The sequence below is a fragment of the Ursus maritimus genome, unplaced genomic scaffold (genome assembly GCF_017311325.1).
Source record: "Ursus maritimus isolate PB19 unplaced genomic scaffold, ASM1731132v1 scaffold_30, whole genome shotgun sequence".
In the NCBI taxonomy this organism is placed as follows: Eukaryota; Metazoa; Chordata; class Mammalia; order Carnivora; family Ursidae; genus Ursus; species Ursus maritimus.
In genome coordinates, this window is record NW_024425564.1 from 18,621,767 (window position 1) to 18,635,866 (window position 14,100).

The window sequence follows — 14,100 nt, forward strand, 5'->3', positions numbered from 1 at the left end:
GCAGTGGGGGTGGGGTGGGGGACTCCACCTCCATCCATCCCGGGATGGAAACTGCGGTCGCCCCGCTAAAATCGGGGCGGGGGCGGCGGTGGGGACCCGCGGGTACCGCGGCCCCCCCACCCCCCAGCCCGAGCCGCCGCCGCCGCCGCCGCTCAGTAACACGTCCCCAGGAGACTCGCAGGAGCAACACGTGATGTGTCTACTTATCAGGGTGAGAGGGGGAGAGCGAGTCTCCGAGCGTGCGGGCGAGGAAGCAGGGCGGGGGGCCGAGGCGGGGGCCGGGACGACGGCTGGGGCGCCGGGGTCGCCAGCTCCTCGCCCACCTCCCTCCCTGTGGGAGAAGAGGAGGAGGGGAAGTGACTGCGGAGTTGATGAACTTTGCACATCCAGAAACGCCATTTTGATTCCTTTTCCGGAACAAGTTTGCATCTCTCCTCTTTCTCTCCCTGAAGCCCACCGGTCCCCACTGCATCATGCCTGGGAGCCAAGAGCCCTGCCGGGCCGTAAGTACGCGCCCGGGGTTCCGGCGCCCGGTACTCGGGTGGCAGCGAGATGTCTAGGGCTGAGCGGGAGCGACCTTTTAAAGAACTTTTGGGGATGGGGAGGGTGAAGTGTGCAGAGCGCGTTGTACTTTTTAAACTCGGCGTTTCCCGGAGCCGAGGACCCGAGCGACCCACGCCGCGCTACGTGCGCTCGGGGCGGTGGGGCCGGCCGGGGATGAGCTGGGCAGCCCTCTCCCCTCGGGCTGCGCGCCGGGCCGCTCCTCCTCCTCCTCCCCTCCTCCCCCTCCTCCTCCTCCTCCTCCCCTTCCTCCGCTCCTTTTCCCCTTCCCGAGCTGCCGGCTCTGCCAACCAGCTCCCAGCGCGAGCCGCCGCGGCCGCCGCAGCGCCCCGCCGCCAGGACCTGATGCGCATCCATATTAGCCGTCCGAGCGCAGGAATCCGGCCCGACCCGCGCCACCGCGCCCGCCGCGGAATTTATTTTTAACCAGCACCGCCGGGACTCGGATGGTGCGCGCACCGCCGGCCAGAAACATCTTCCCAGCGCTGCTCTCCATCTTCCGCCCTCTCTCCCCCGACATCCTCCCCCCCATGTGGGAGGGGAAACTTTTCTCCTACATACTTTCGAGTCCCTCTCGGGCCGAGAAGCGCGGAGATGACGGCGCCCGCCCGCCGCCGCAAGGTATCCGGGGGTGCCCGCCTGGGGTGCTCGTTCGGGGGTGCCCGCTCGGGGCTGCGCGGTGGGAGCATCCGCCGCGCCCTGCTCCGCGGACTTTGATCCTCCCCGGCGGACGGCGCCGGCCGGGAGGGGGCCGCGGGCAACCCTGCGCCCTCCCCCATTCCCGGCTCCTGGCTGGGGGTCACGCCGACCACCGCCCCAGGGGGAGGTGGGGGCCGGAGCCGTGTCCGCGCGTATTGTTCCCTTGCCCTTCCGTTGGCGGTGTACGTGTTTTCGTGGGAGCCATCGGTGTGGAGCGGAGCCTGCATCGCGGGGGGAACCTCGGCACCCGGCGCCGTCACGAGCACAGGAAGGAGGCCGGGAGCATCCGAGGCGGGGCCGGCCGCCGGGCCCGCTTCGCCGCCCAGCTGTGGAGCGCGCTCGGAAACTTTTGTCCGCCGCCCGCTGGACCAATTTTTCCCGAGTTCTGGGGCTTCCCTTCCTCCTCCCATCCCGGCCCGCAGCGCCGAGCCGGGGCGGGGGCGGGGAGGGGGCCGGCGTCGAGGGGCAGGGGACCCAGTGCGGGGGGCCCCCCCACCCGGCCTCGGGCCCGGCCCCCCGCGCCCCCTCCCCACTCGCGGTCTCTTAGGAAACTGCGACCTTAATGGTTGCTAAGGAGCAGGGGAGGTCCTTCCCGTCGCCGGCCCCCTCCCTGGGAAGCGGCGTGTTTTCTGGAGGGGCCGAGGGTCGCGTCGAGGATGTGGTTACTCGCTCCCCGGCCACTCGCGGGGCCGGGCCAGGCGCGTGAGTGCGGGACGCGGCGGCGGAGCCCACTTCTCTGCGGGGCCTCTTTCTTTTTCGGGCGGGCGGGGGGGGGGGGTCGGGGGCGGCCCCGGGCAGAGGAGGGGCGCAGGGGGCACGAGGACCCCGGGGTCGCGGGGACCGGCCAGCGGGCGGGCCGGTTGACAGGCGCCGCGTGCAGCTCGCGTCCAGCGTCCGTGGTGCATCCGTGATGGGTTATAAAAGAGGAGGAAAGTATTTCTCCTTGCTCAGCAGATTTGCCCTCCCTCGCTCCTTACTGGTTAGAAGATAGAACGTGAGCCCAGATCCGGACGAGCAGTTCACATTCCATTACGAAATTCTACACGGCTTCAGAGCCAGCAGCAGCACACATTCGGGGCACTTTGGAGTTTTTTCTTCTTTTTGGGGGGATGGTGGTGGTGGTGCAGAGAGATAGAAGGGTGAATAAAAAATATAACTTTTTTGGTATGCTGAAAAACCTGTCTGAGGGTTTTCATCAGTAGAAAAATTAAGCCTCGTGCTTGTTTTAGAGTTTAGATTTAAGCCTAGCCTTTTAAAAAGTCAATGGAAATAAAGTTTGTCTCTTGGATAGGGATGCTGGAAATAGCGAGGTATTTCGGTCTCGAAGAGGAGACTTGAGATGATTTCTGCAAAGGCTGAGTTGCTAATGTGCATCCCATATTTTCGAGATCTTTTTCCTTTTAGACACGAAGTGGTCTGTGCATGCGCGTGAGTGTATTCTGAAATAAGTTTAGTTGAAGTGGAAGGTGGAGAAAAGGGAACTGCAGAGCAAAGAATGGTTTTTGTTAGTTTTAGGGTGGTGTTTTTTTTTTTTTTTTTTTTTTTTTCTTCTCCCCATAGCCCTTAAAAGCATCCTCTAGACCTGGTGCTTTTTCGAGTAGGCAGGTATGGTTCTAAGACATAGTGTAACCCGGAAGTCTCAGTTACAGGCTGGAGTCCTGGCTGAAACGTTTTTTTTTTTCTTCTTAAACATTTAGTTCTGTGCTTCTTCAAGAGTTACACAGAACTTTTGAAGAAATGAGTTCGAAATTAGTCTTCAAATAATTTATGCAGCGGTGAGCCACTAATGTTAGGGGGTTTTTTTGTTATTGTTTGTTTGTTTGTGTTTTACCTCTGCATTTTGGAGGGAGCTTTCTGGGTACCCGCTGATGGATCCTGCTTTGATGTGTTTTGAGCTTTGGTTACACTGATGAATTAAACATTTGAATGTCTTTTATCAAGTTTTAAATGTGTGAAAAAACACCTTCTCTCCCACCCACCTCCACTTTTACAAAAGAAAGGGAGAGCCCTTTGATTTGGTTATTTGTTTAGCTTCTGCTCCATTTTAGGTTGTTAATGAACTTGCACTGTTTTATCCTTCTTAAAAAATACTGCTATGCAGATTGCATTTTGGGGTGTCTTGTTTTTAATGGATTTGCTGGTTCTATGGTAAATGCTGCTGAGGCTTACTGTTACATGGCACATCGTTCTCTGGGGTTTTCTAGGTAACTACCTCATTTCTCATCAGAAATTCAGAGCCTCAGCCCCTACGGCAGACATGTATTTGTTATGTGATGGGGAAGATGGGTCTGACTCAGCTGGTACAGGTGGTGTACCCATTCCTAACTATTTACGTCATCCAGCAAGTGACCTTTTGATTGAAGGGTCTTTTCTTTTAGGTATCTTCAGGGAGACTGCTGAGATCTTGTTTGCATCCACCACAGGTCTAGAATGTTGAAGAAGGAAAACAAGCCTGCCTTGTTAGTGTGCATCTGATTGAGTTGTTTATTGGTTATCTGCTGTATTGTCAGGCAATAGCTAGTTGCCATGATGTGGCTTGCGTTTTTACTCTTCAGTTTTAAACTGCTGTGTTGATCCACTTCCTCAGGTCAGTTTGGAAGTCTTGGCTCGCGGTCTTCATGCTCTCACTTGTTAACATCACTTAACTACCTTCAGCAAAGGAGAATTCCTGGTTAAGGACGTTAAAACATTCTACCCTTTTAGGATTTTGTAGGATATAATTAATATAAATTTAACTTCTACAAAAATTGGTTAAACATGCTCACTAGAAACAGTCAGAAGTGAATCCTTTTGGTGTTTCTATTCATTATCCTTCTGAAAAGTAGGTGGTGCTTAAAAGGTCATAGGATAAGGGTTGCTAAGCAGCTAAACAGAAGGATGCTAAAATTAACCGAAGCATTTTTGAAAGGGAGTCCTTCCCTGTTTTACATTATTTAGTAGATTTAATTAATTTCTGAATCCTCCCTGTCCTCTGACCTAGGAAGGTAGTAGGCTGTTAAGTTTGTTTTGTTTTTGTTATCATATTTAAATAATCTCTCTTTCTTTTGTGAGTGTCTTTTAATTGAAGTTCATGCTCTCTGACCAGCTCTGGTGTCAGATGGCAGCTAGTCTGGGCCGCCTTCTTGTCTGATACCCATGTGTTCAGGTTAAACCTCCCCTTCCTGAGGATGTATGTGTGCGGCTTCACCGTAGCTCATTCATTCATAGCAGACTGGTGAGTTTGCTTTGGAAAATCTAGCTCATCCGCGAAGTGATGTCTGCCTTTACTCTTTATTAAACGGATTTGCATTAGAAAGATAGAAATGTAATATAGTATCGATAGAGAGTATGCGATATAGTCCCTCCTGATAACAGGACAATGGTCGGCTTCCCCCTTGCCTGAGATTAGATTAGGCTTTGGTAGGATTCCAACTCCCCATCTTAGTTTATTCGGCCCAGTTTTTAATACCTTTTAGAAAATAATTGTATTAGGTTTGGAGTATCTTTGGAAGGGTGACCAAATGTAAAAAAAAAAATTTTTTTTTAGGTGTGATTTATCTAACATTTCTGCTGTGAGTGGGTTTAAGGATCTTGAAATTGTGCAGTGAGATAAAACCGTTGAAGTCTTAACTGAAGCCATGGTTGGGAAGCATCATCTCTTGGTTGAAAGGCAAGCCTGCTCTAAGTCCGAAGTTTCCCTGCCTCAGATTCGCTCCCGTACATCTGACCTACTGAACAGGCGAAGTTGAGTAACATTTTTTATATCCAGATATAATTAAGAAATTGGACGGGTTCTTTGGGAGGGGGCAGGGTACATGAGTTCTCCCTCTCGCCTTCTCCGTCAGACTTAGAAAGTGATTTTTGAGTAGAAAGAGCCACGGCCCTCTTCAAAAAGCAGGGGTCAGATTGTGATTTCCACGCCCCGGGGGCCTCCCCTAGGAAGCACAGAGGGAGGCATACGATGTGCTTTCTGAAATGCATCACTTATTTTTAATTTCCCCACTCCCAAAGAAGGCAGAATAGAGAGGAAATACATCTGCTGTGTTTTCACCATGACTGAGGTCGCAGAACAAGGAAGGTGGGGGGTCAGGGAGACAGACTTTTTACGTTGACTGCCCTGCCCTGTGGGACAGTGTCGCCGCCTGTGCTGGTCTCAGGGTCTCTGGTCACCTTCGGGGTGTTTGCCCTTCTCATGAAGGGAAGCCAGCGTGGAGTGGAGCCAGAGGCCGTTCTCCCTTTGGGTTGGTGGAGTCCAAGGGAAGCCTGGGAGGAGGGCTCAGGGGGCTGTTCCTTCCAGTTCCTGGTGCATCTTGTTTCTAATGGTCCTCCAGGGTACAGGTGAGCCCATCGGCCCATCAGTGAAGGTGGTGGCCTGTGAGTCGGTGCTTCAGACAAAAGAAGTGGGAGAGGGTGGAGATGTTTGCTCAGTGTGATTCAAGCAAGTAATGCTAAGAGAATTCGAAAGCCTCTGTAAAGTCCCCAAGACTGGGGAGACTGGGTGCTGCCTGCCCTTGCGGGATTTACCTGAGGCCTTTCAGACTCCCTGAGGGCGGGTGGTCCTGATAAGGTAGAGACAGCCCAGGGAATACCCCCCACCCCCATTTCTTTGTCAGCCAACCAGACTGCAACGAAAAAGTCTCAGTGGGGGTAATTAGATAAAGCTTTTAAATGGCTCTATTTGTTTTTCCACTGTCTTGCTTAGTATCTCCTCCCCCCCCCCCTTTTTCAGAGGCTGTGGGGTAGGATGGTCAAAAGAATGTTTGAGGCTTAGTGGCGTAATGACTTTTAAAATTTCAGCTTTCACGAGAGTGTACCTTTGACAAAGTCTTCACCCTGCTTTTGTGAAGGCCTTGAACGGAGATTCAGGAGATTCGTAATTTATCCTGAGAGCAGCAGACACGGCAGGGGTTAGGCAGGTATAGGAACCCATTTTACAGCTGTGCCAGTTTCCACTCTGGCTGGTAATAAGCCTGATCCCAGTCTAGCTCCGTATGACACCTGCTTTTCAAAGTCCGATTAGCCTCAGAACACTGAGCATTAAATATGTGTTTGTCTGTGTGTTTTAAATGAGACCAGATCCTTTTCACAATAATTCTGTGTTGAATTTGAAGATGTAAGGCAATGAAAAAGAAACTTTTTAGCCTTTGGCACATCTCTGTTGATGAATGTGATTATACACATTTTTTTCAGTAGGTTTTCTACCTCCTGGAATTGTTGTAAGGATAATAAATGTTCCAGAAACTCAAAATCTATATATGGAAGAAAGTGGTATATTTTGAGCTCAGGAAGCTTTGTGGGTATCCACTCTGGATTTCCTTTCCAGAGTTGTGCACAACTCCAGGACTTGAGGCAAAATTCGCCTAGGGTTTATGTTCTAATTGAGGAAATGCAGCACTTTCTTTTTGCTTTGGGTGCCGAGAGACAAACAGAACGAGTCGATTTTTCTTAATGAAGTTCACTTCGGGGTGGATTTTAAGGACAAGGCACGTAGTAAGCTTTGGACTCACCCTTTAAAGCAGTGGTTCTCAGAGTTGGCGGTTTGCCCCCAGGGGCATTTGGCAATGTCTGGAGACATTTTTGATTGCCTTGCTCGGGGGAGGGGTGCTACCGGCCTCCAGTGGGTAGAGGCCCGGGATGCTGCTACTCATCCCACAATGCACCGGCTGGCCTCACAACAAAGAATTAGCCAGTCCAGAATGTCAGTAGGTGGAGGTTGAGAAAGCCTGCTTTAAAGGTACGGTAGTCGTGGCCTGTGGCCTGTGTGCAAGTAGCCTGGGTGTCCTCCGTGCAGGGCACGTGATCTCTTTGCAGATCTGAAATTTCATAAAGCAAGTGAGCTCCCATTACATGCCTGTAAGGTACCACGGTTGGCACATTCAGGGTTTCACAGAAAATTCGGGGTTGGGGAAAACATTAAGTGGCGTTAAATATATTTAAAAACCCCATAGTAAATAAAAGTTCTAGAACTCATCTGCTCCTAAAACAAACCAGATTCGTTGGCACTGGGAAACTGTTCCGAGTCACTTCTTCAGTTATTGGGAAACTCGGTCTGGTGCTGTCATCTGCCAGTTCTCCCTCATGTTTTAAGTTATGTGGAGTGTCTCTCCCCACCCCCCCAAGTGTTTGAACTAGCCTTTACTCGCTTGACAGTCCATGTTTTTGCACTCGTAAGTGCAAAAGAAGTCTTCCTTTGTTTTGTTTTGTCAAGTTTTTGCAAAATTCTTACATAACTATCCACCCTTTTTACAAGGCAGAGTTTGGGCACTGGTCTTCTGTCCATACATCTCCTCTTGAGGGGGTGGCTGGCGGGCTGCTGCCATTGCTGGAAGGGATGGGGAGGGAACATGGGGGAAGACACTGGTTATTTTTGTGTTCATGAGACTCCTGGATCTCACATACGTGAAAAGGTAGTTGATTTAAAGAAACAGAATGTGGTATATGAACTTGAAACTGAATTTCCTCAGGCCCAGAAAGGTCTAGGATAGTGACAGGAGTGATCATGAAGCCACAGGTGCCACTTGCCTGACCCTTGTTCTCCCCGCCCCGCCCCTGCCCACCACCACCACTCCCCAGGCCTCTGTCATACAGGCAGGAGGTGAGGAGCTAAGGAGGCAGGAAGAGAGGGGGAGAGAATTCCAGAAAGAGAAGGGCTGTTTGCCTGTGCTGGAAAGTCGCAATTGCCCCTAAGATGGCCTGGGCTCCCACGGATCTTAGAGAAACACGTGGCTCTGGAAGGTAGCTTTTTTTAAAAAAAAACAAACAAACAAAAAAAAAAAACATCTTAAGCCCAGGGATAGACAGTAAGCATCTGTCTGCATCTGTTTGTGCTGCTTTTGGTCAGGCACCTGTTCTGAAGCCACCTTGGCCATCTTGTCCCGAAAAACGGGAGCCGTGGATTCTGGTGCTCTTCTGTCCTCTCCTTTAGCCTGTAATCTGGCAGCTCCCTGCCCTCTATCTCCATTTACAGCTTTTTCCAAGCCCAGACCTTTTGTCACCCAGCTCTCCTGCAGGTGCTTCAGAGGTAACCTGTAAAAAGAAAAGTCCTCTCCCTCACTTCTAGAAGGTGGTCTGAAATGCACCGTCTACCCAGTCTTCCGGCCAGGAAGCGCTTTGCCATCCTTGCTTGGGTCCGTCTCAGTCCCGAAGTTCAGTGAGCAGTCCCCCCCGGAAACTCCTCTGCAGTCAGACTCTGGTATTGGCTCTGCAAGGCCCCTGACCTCAGGTCCTCATCATGTCGCAAACACCTCCTCAGTTAGCTTCCCGCCACCCGTGTTTCCCTGCTGCAGCTCATCGTCCGCTCTGCTCAGAAACTCAAGCTGTACATGGTGTTTGCCTGCTGAAAAACATCTCTTGGCTCCCTGTTGTCTACAGGAAGAAATCCAAACTCCTCCACTTGGCACCCGAGGACCCTCATCGTCAGCTTCCAGGCTGTCTTAGTAGTTTCAGCTCTTGCCGCTTCTCTGCGCCACTGACGCACTGAATGATTTCTGACTGTCTTGGTGTTCGCGTGGGTTGTTCACTTGGACTTGTCCCCATCCACTTCTAGCAAACAGTGTGTCTTAGATCTTCTTTCAGTCCGCTCTCAGAACCACCAGGGAAAATCTGGTCCTCCATCCAGAGTAACTCTTACCCCCCCATCTGTCCAGTCTGTCATAATTTACCTATTGACATGTTTTCCCCACCTCAAGAGTAGGGAGGGACTTTGACTCTTATTTTTCCACCTTCTGTACCTAGCTCAAGCATTGCATAGTATGTCTTTTGAATCCATTTTCTAATGCAAAAGCGAGAGTATTTAGAGAAGAGCTCATATAATTTGGTAGCTAAGTCCTACATATCAGTACAGACTGAGAGAAGGAAACAGAAGTAAACTTGAGTTTTTAACACACCCATCACACAGAGAGACTTGGTGCTAAGTGCACGCTGGTGGAAAATAATTTTGAATGACAGAAATTTTAAAATAAAACTTTGCTCAGCTTAATTTACTCGAAATTAAAGAGGAAAAAAAATCTTTGTTAATGCCTGATTGCACTAAAAGCTGTCTCACTAGGGCCCTTACTAATTATAACCACTTTTCATGGCTCTCGGTTTGAAGTTTATATTAAATAGGGGAGATGGGCACACAGATCAAAGCCCAAAATCATTTCAGAGCTCCAACGTGTGGGCCCATTTTCTCTGCTTAGTTAGACTTTTGTTTCATTAGTGGTATGAGTTAATAGGAGTGTTGGTCTGTGTATAATTTAACTTTTCTTTTTTCCGTTACTCCTTGGATTTAAAACAAAATACCAAACCAGAAACCTACAGGTCATAGATCTTGCTTTATTTGTGTGTGTGTGTGTGTGTGTGTGTGTGTGCGCGCGCACGCGCAATATTCATATTTGATAGAAGCTGATTATAGATAATACTTACAGAAAGAATCATTCCCCTGTTTTAGGGGAGCTAAGACTCTCCCACTGTTTAGGGGAGCTTCGTTTATTATTTAAAAAAAACCACTTCTGAATACACAAAGTCATCTCAAACTGTGTAAGTTTCTTTTAAGGGAAGTATATAGAGCTTCAGAAAGAGGGGAGATAGCAGAAAGATTGGATCAGAGAGAAGTGTTTTGCTTATGGACCCTTTTGTACCTTAAAAAATTTTTTAGAACTGCATAGTCGAAGTTCTTGGTATCCTTGATACAGAATGAAATCCTAGCTGATTAAAAATATATTCCTACCTTTTAAATAGTCCTGTCGTGCTTACCTAATAACTAGAGTTCAGGCTCAGGTCTGGCAGATACATTCAGATCTAATACTCTAACTCTGGGGGCGCCTGGGTGGCACAGCGGTTAAGCGTCTGCCTTCGGCTCAGGGCGTGATCCCAGTGTTATGGGATCGAGCCCCACATCAGGCTCCTCTGCTATGAGCCTGTTTCTTCCTCTCCCACTCCCCCTGCCTGTGTTCCCTCTCTCGCTGGCTGTCTCTATCTCTGTCAAATAAATAAATAAAATCTTTAAAAAAAAAATAGTCTAACTTTGTTGTATTTCTGAGGAGGCTTGTATATTTTCCTCTCTGCTGTGGAAAACAGATTTCGTAAAAGTCATTTCTCTTCCACTTTGGGACTTTTAATTGTTGTTTTGAGGGATAATTATATAAAACTGTTTAGTGAACATCGCAAACAGGTTTCCCATGACTTGGTTAGTTAATTCTGTATTAGATTAAACTGTTCTCCTTAAAGTTTTAAACTGAGTATGATTTAAAAGAGGCTTACCTTGTACATCTCTAAACTTAATTTGTATTTAAATCATGAAAATAAGGTTTCTGAGAACTATCTGTTGTTCAGTAAAGCTTCAACCAGCCCCTTTTCCTAAAATATTTTATCATGTTGGAGTCAGGATCAGACCCCATCTGCTTTTAGAAAAATGTTTCACCTGCAAAGTTGCTAACCTCATAGTGCTAAAAAATTTTTTTTACATTTATAGATCTTTATTTGATTTTTATTTAGTATTTGAATATATGCTATGTGAAGGCTGCAGTGAGTACGAGGAGTGCTAGTAGGAGCAAGAGACAGTTGCTAGCTTCATAGAGGTTGGAAAACACCCATTCAACCACTAAGTCGTGTACCTCTGTGCCAAGTGCTAACAGTGGAGTGTAGAACAAGAGCATACAGAGTTTAGCCTCTGTGTGTGGCGGCGACGGAGGATACTGCGAGGCAGGTCAAGGAAGCCATCCGTGGAGCTAATATCTGAAGGATGGTGGAGGGAAGGAAGAGTGTGTTGGAGAACAGCTCATGCAAAGGCCCTGAGGTTGGAGGGGGTGTGTGTGCCCACCGAAGGGAGAGACGCGCAGTGTATGTGTGTGTGTGTGTGTGTGTGTGTGTGTGTGTAGGGGAAGAAGACACAGGAAATGAATGACAGCCCGGTGAGGTAGGTAGGGGGCTTAGCACGCTGTTTGCAGCCCACAGGTATTTGGAATTGTCTTAGGAACTTAAAGGGTGTTAGGCCAAGGAATGGCATGATGAGATTTGCGTTTTCAAAGATTATTCCTGCTCAGAGTAGAGAATAGACCAGATGACAAGGAAGCTACTGTTTTGCTTTCCATTTGCAAGATTCCTTAGGAGCCTAGTTCTCCAGATTTTGAAAATCAGTAGTGGCTTAGATATGGTGGCCATAGAGGTGGAGAGCCTGGAAGGCTTTGATAGAGATCTCAGTGGCGGGAAGGACTGGCTGCTGGCTGGGGTAACATGGTGAGAGAGAGGGAGAGATGGCTTCCAGGTCTCTTTGGCTTTTGTAGTGGTCAAGTGGGGGTGCCTTTCTCTGAGATTAGAATGCTGGATAAAGCAGGGTTTGTAAACACTGTATGTCCCCTGTTCTTTAAAGAGGGATTTTTATGGTCTTTAATACTTCTAACATCTTCTCTACTTGTACTGTTTTCATTGGTTAAATGTACATGCCCGGCCTGGGTAAAAGCCTGAGAAGTACAACTCTATTTTTTAAAAAAAGTGAGAAAAGGAAACAGACGACTACCTTCCTCCTTCCCTCCTCTTCCTTCTTTCCTTTCAATTTCCTGATATCAAGAGGAAATGGCAGATTTTCTTGTAGATGGCCTGAGCTTCTGAATGCTTCTCAGATGAGATCTACGACGAAAACTTGAGCGCATTTAAGTTTCTGCTTGTTTTAGCGATGCTTGATGTGTTTGACTTGTGAGCTCAGGGCTCAGGGGAGGCGGCTTTGGGTGCGAACCAAGGTAGGACTCTCAAAAGGGCACGAGCCCTTGACTTGGGGGTGTCAGAACTCCTTCACGACCGGATTTTCCAACGTGTCTCTTCGTTTCTCAGTGGTCACCTGAGGCCCTGCGCGTCTCAGCACTCCATCTGTATTTTCCTTGACCGGTAATCTGTGTGGAAACAAAGTTCATTCAGTAAACAAAACTTGCTCTTGTGTCTACTGTGTGCTGGGCTTTACACTAGATCTGTGGGTGTCAAAGGAAAGGATTTAATCCCTGCCACAAGGAACGGAGCTTGTCCCCACTGAGCGATTGTCTAGCCCGTGTTTGAACACCTCTGGTGATGGCAGCCTTGCTCCCCCCAGGCAGACCTTGGGTTTTTACTGTGTTAATTGCCTTTTTTTTTTTTCCAACGCAAACACATCTTTCTTTGTGGGACAAGATAGAAAGTGACGTGTTTTCCACTGAATGGGTAAAAACTAGAAGCCAGAGTACAGGCCCGCTGCTTTTCACAGTGGGACCCTCAGAGCTCAGGGTGCCGCCCTCACTTACGTTCTCCGGCACTGGAAGTCCTGCTTCCTGAGGGGGGCGCTGTCTGCCTCACCTGCCTGCACGGCCATCCCCTTGTGTGGGAGCTGGGACGCCATCCCTGCAGGTGATCTTGCAAGAAAGTGTTAGCAGTGCTTCTGAATTGGGGTAATGCTTGTCTCTGACGTTATACAAATGACTCATCAGGGCCTCAGATGAACCCCGGCATGTCCCAAAGATGCTTCTCTTTTATGGTATCGATCCTGACCAAGGTAACCCGAACATCCCACGGGGCCCCAGATAGTGCTGTTGTTCGCCCTCGTTGGGATCAACATGATTTTCCATTTCTTGCTCAGGAGCTTGGGTGTTTCAGCATCGCTACAACCATCAATCCCATTGGAACAGACACCACACTTCATTCCAGCCCTGTATTTGATAAGATGAACCAGTTAGGGTAAAAAAAATAAAAGAAGAGAGAAAGAAAAAGAAAGAAAGAAAGAAACTCCACAAAGTCCTACTTCTTTCTAACTGACATAGCTTGGTCAGGAGATGCTGAAAACTTCCAAGCCTGGGTGTAAGCATATTTTTTAAAAATTGAAATTTTAAGGTACTATGCAAGCAACTCCGTCTTCCAGCCTCACGGTGAGGTGTGGATGTGGGGGGTCTGACAGGAAGTTTGTTCCCAACACAGCTTACTAGATAGTGGCCTGTGGAGAATAACCTACGTAGCTGTCCGTATATTCAGTAGCCAATATCTGGTGACAAACGCATATAATCTCACTGTTGGATAACCCTTCCGTAACTGCGGACAGTGGTGACGACACACGCTATCTCTTTGGTAATTTATTTTTCTTCACGCAGTTGTGTATTTGCATCTGGTTGCCCCTCGTTGAGGGGCTCGGTGGTGTTAGGTTCCCTAGGCATTGGGGTGTTGGAATGTCTGGGTGGCTGGGTGGCTGCCTTCTGGGTATATTAGACCATCTGCTGTGTTAAGATTAAGTGGATGAAAGTTTAATATATTTTATGTAAAGCTCCTGAAGAGGTTAGTGAAACAAGTTAATAAAGAAATACATGCTTCGGAATTTTAATGAGCTTTCTTCAGAGAATTTCACAGCGTTATCAGGAAGGCCAAGCTGTGTGATGTTCTTCAGGCTGTCTGTGATACGCCCCTCCATTGTGAACCCAGAGCCATTGTTGTCTTGCGAAGACTGTGGTGTTGGGATAGGTGCTGCAGAGATGACTTTTTCCTCAGGGAAGTGGCTGCCCTGCCTTGGAGTGGGTGAGTCCCAGGCGCACGTGGTCATGTCATGTCAGTAAGCACCGAGAACCCTGGTGGTGACACGTCTTCCCATTTCCATTGTTGTTCTTGTTTCCTTTTTTGAGGAGTGCTTGATGTGGATGTGGGTGATGACCATGGTGTGTGGGTTGAAGCAAGTTGCTCTTTATCAGTCCGCTGGAGAGTAGATGCTGTGCGGTCATGTTCCATGCTGTGGTGTCCTCAAGAAAAAGCGTGGGGGGAGTGTATGTGTCTTGGGGAGGGACTGTGGTCAAATCATTATATTTAGAGAATGTGATCAAAATGGCCGGGCAGCCTTATTTCATTGTTATCTTGATAGTCCCTGGGATTTGGGAAGGG

At 48.7% G+C, this 14,100-nt stretch overlaps 1 protein-coding gene across 1 annotated transcript in view; it reads left to right on the top strand.

Moving 5' to 3' along the window:
• Positions 1–906: 906 nt before the first annotated feature.
• RREB1 (ras responsive element binding protein 1) overlaps positions 907–14,100 on the top strand; it is a 124,973-nt gene continuing 111,779 nt past the window's right edge. The window contains exon 1 of the mRNA XM_040645027.1: positions 907–1,182. The gene's annotated coding sequence lies outside the window, so the exon portion shown is untranslated. The remainder of the gene's footprint in view (positions 1,183–14,100) is intronic.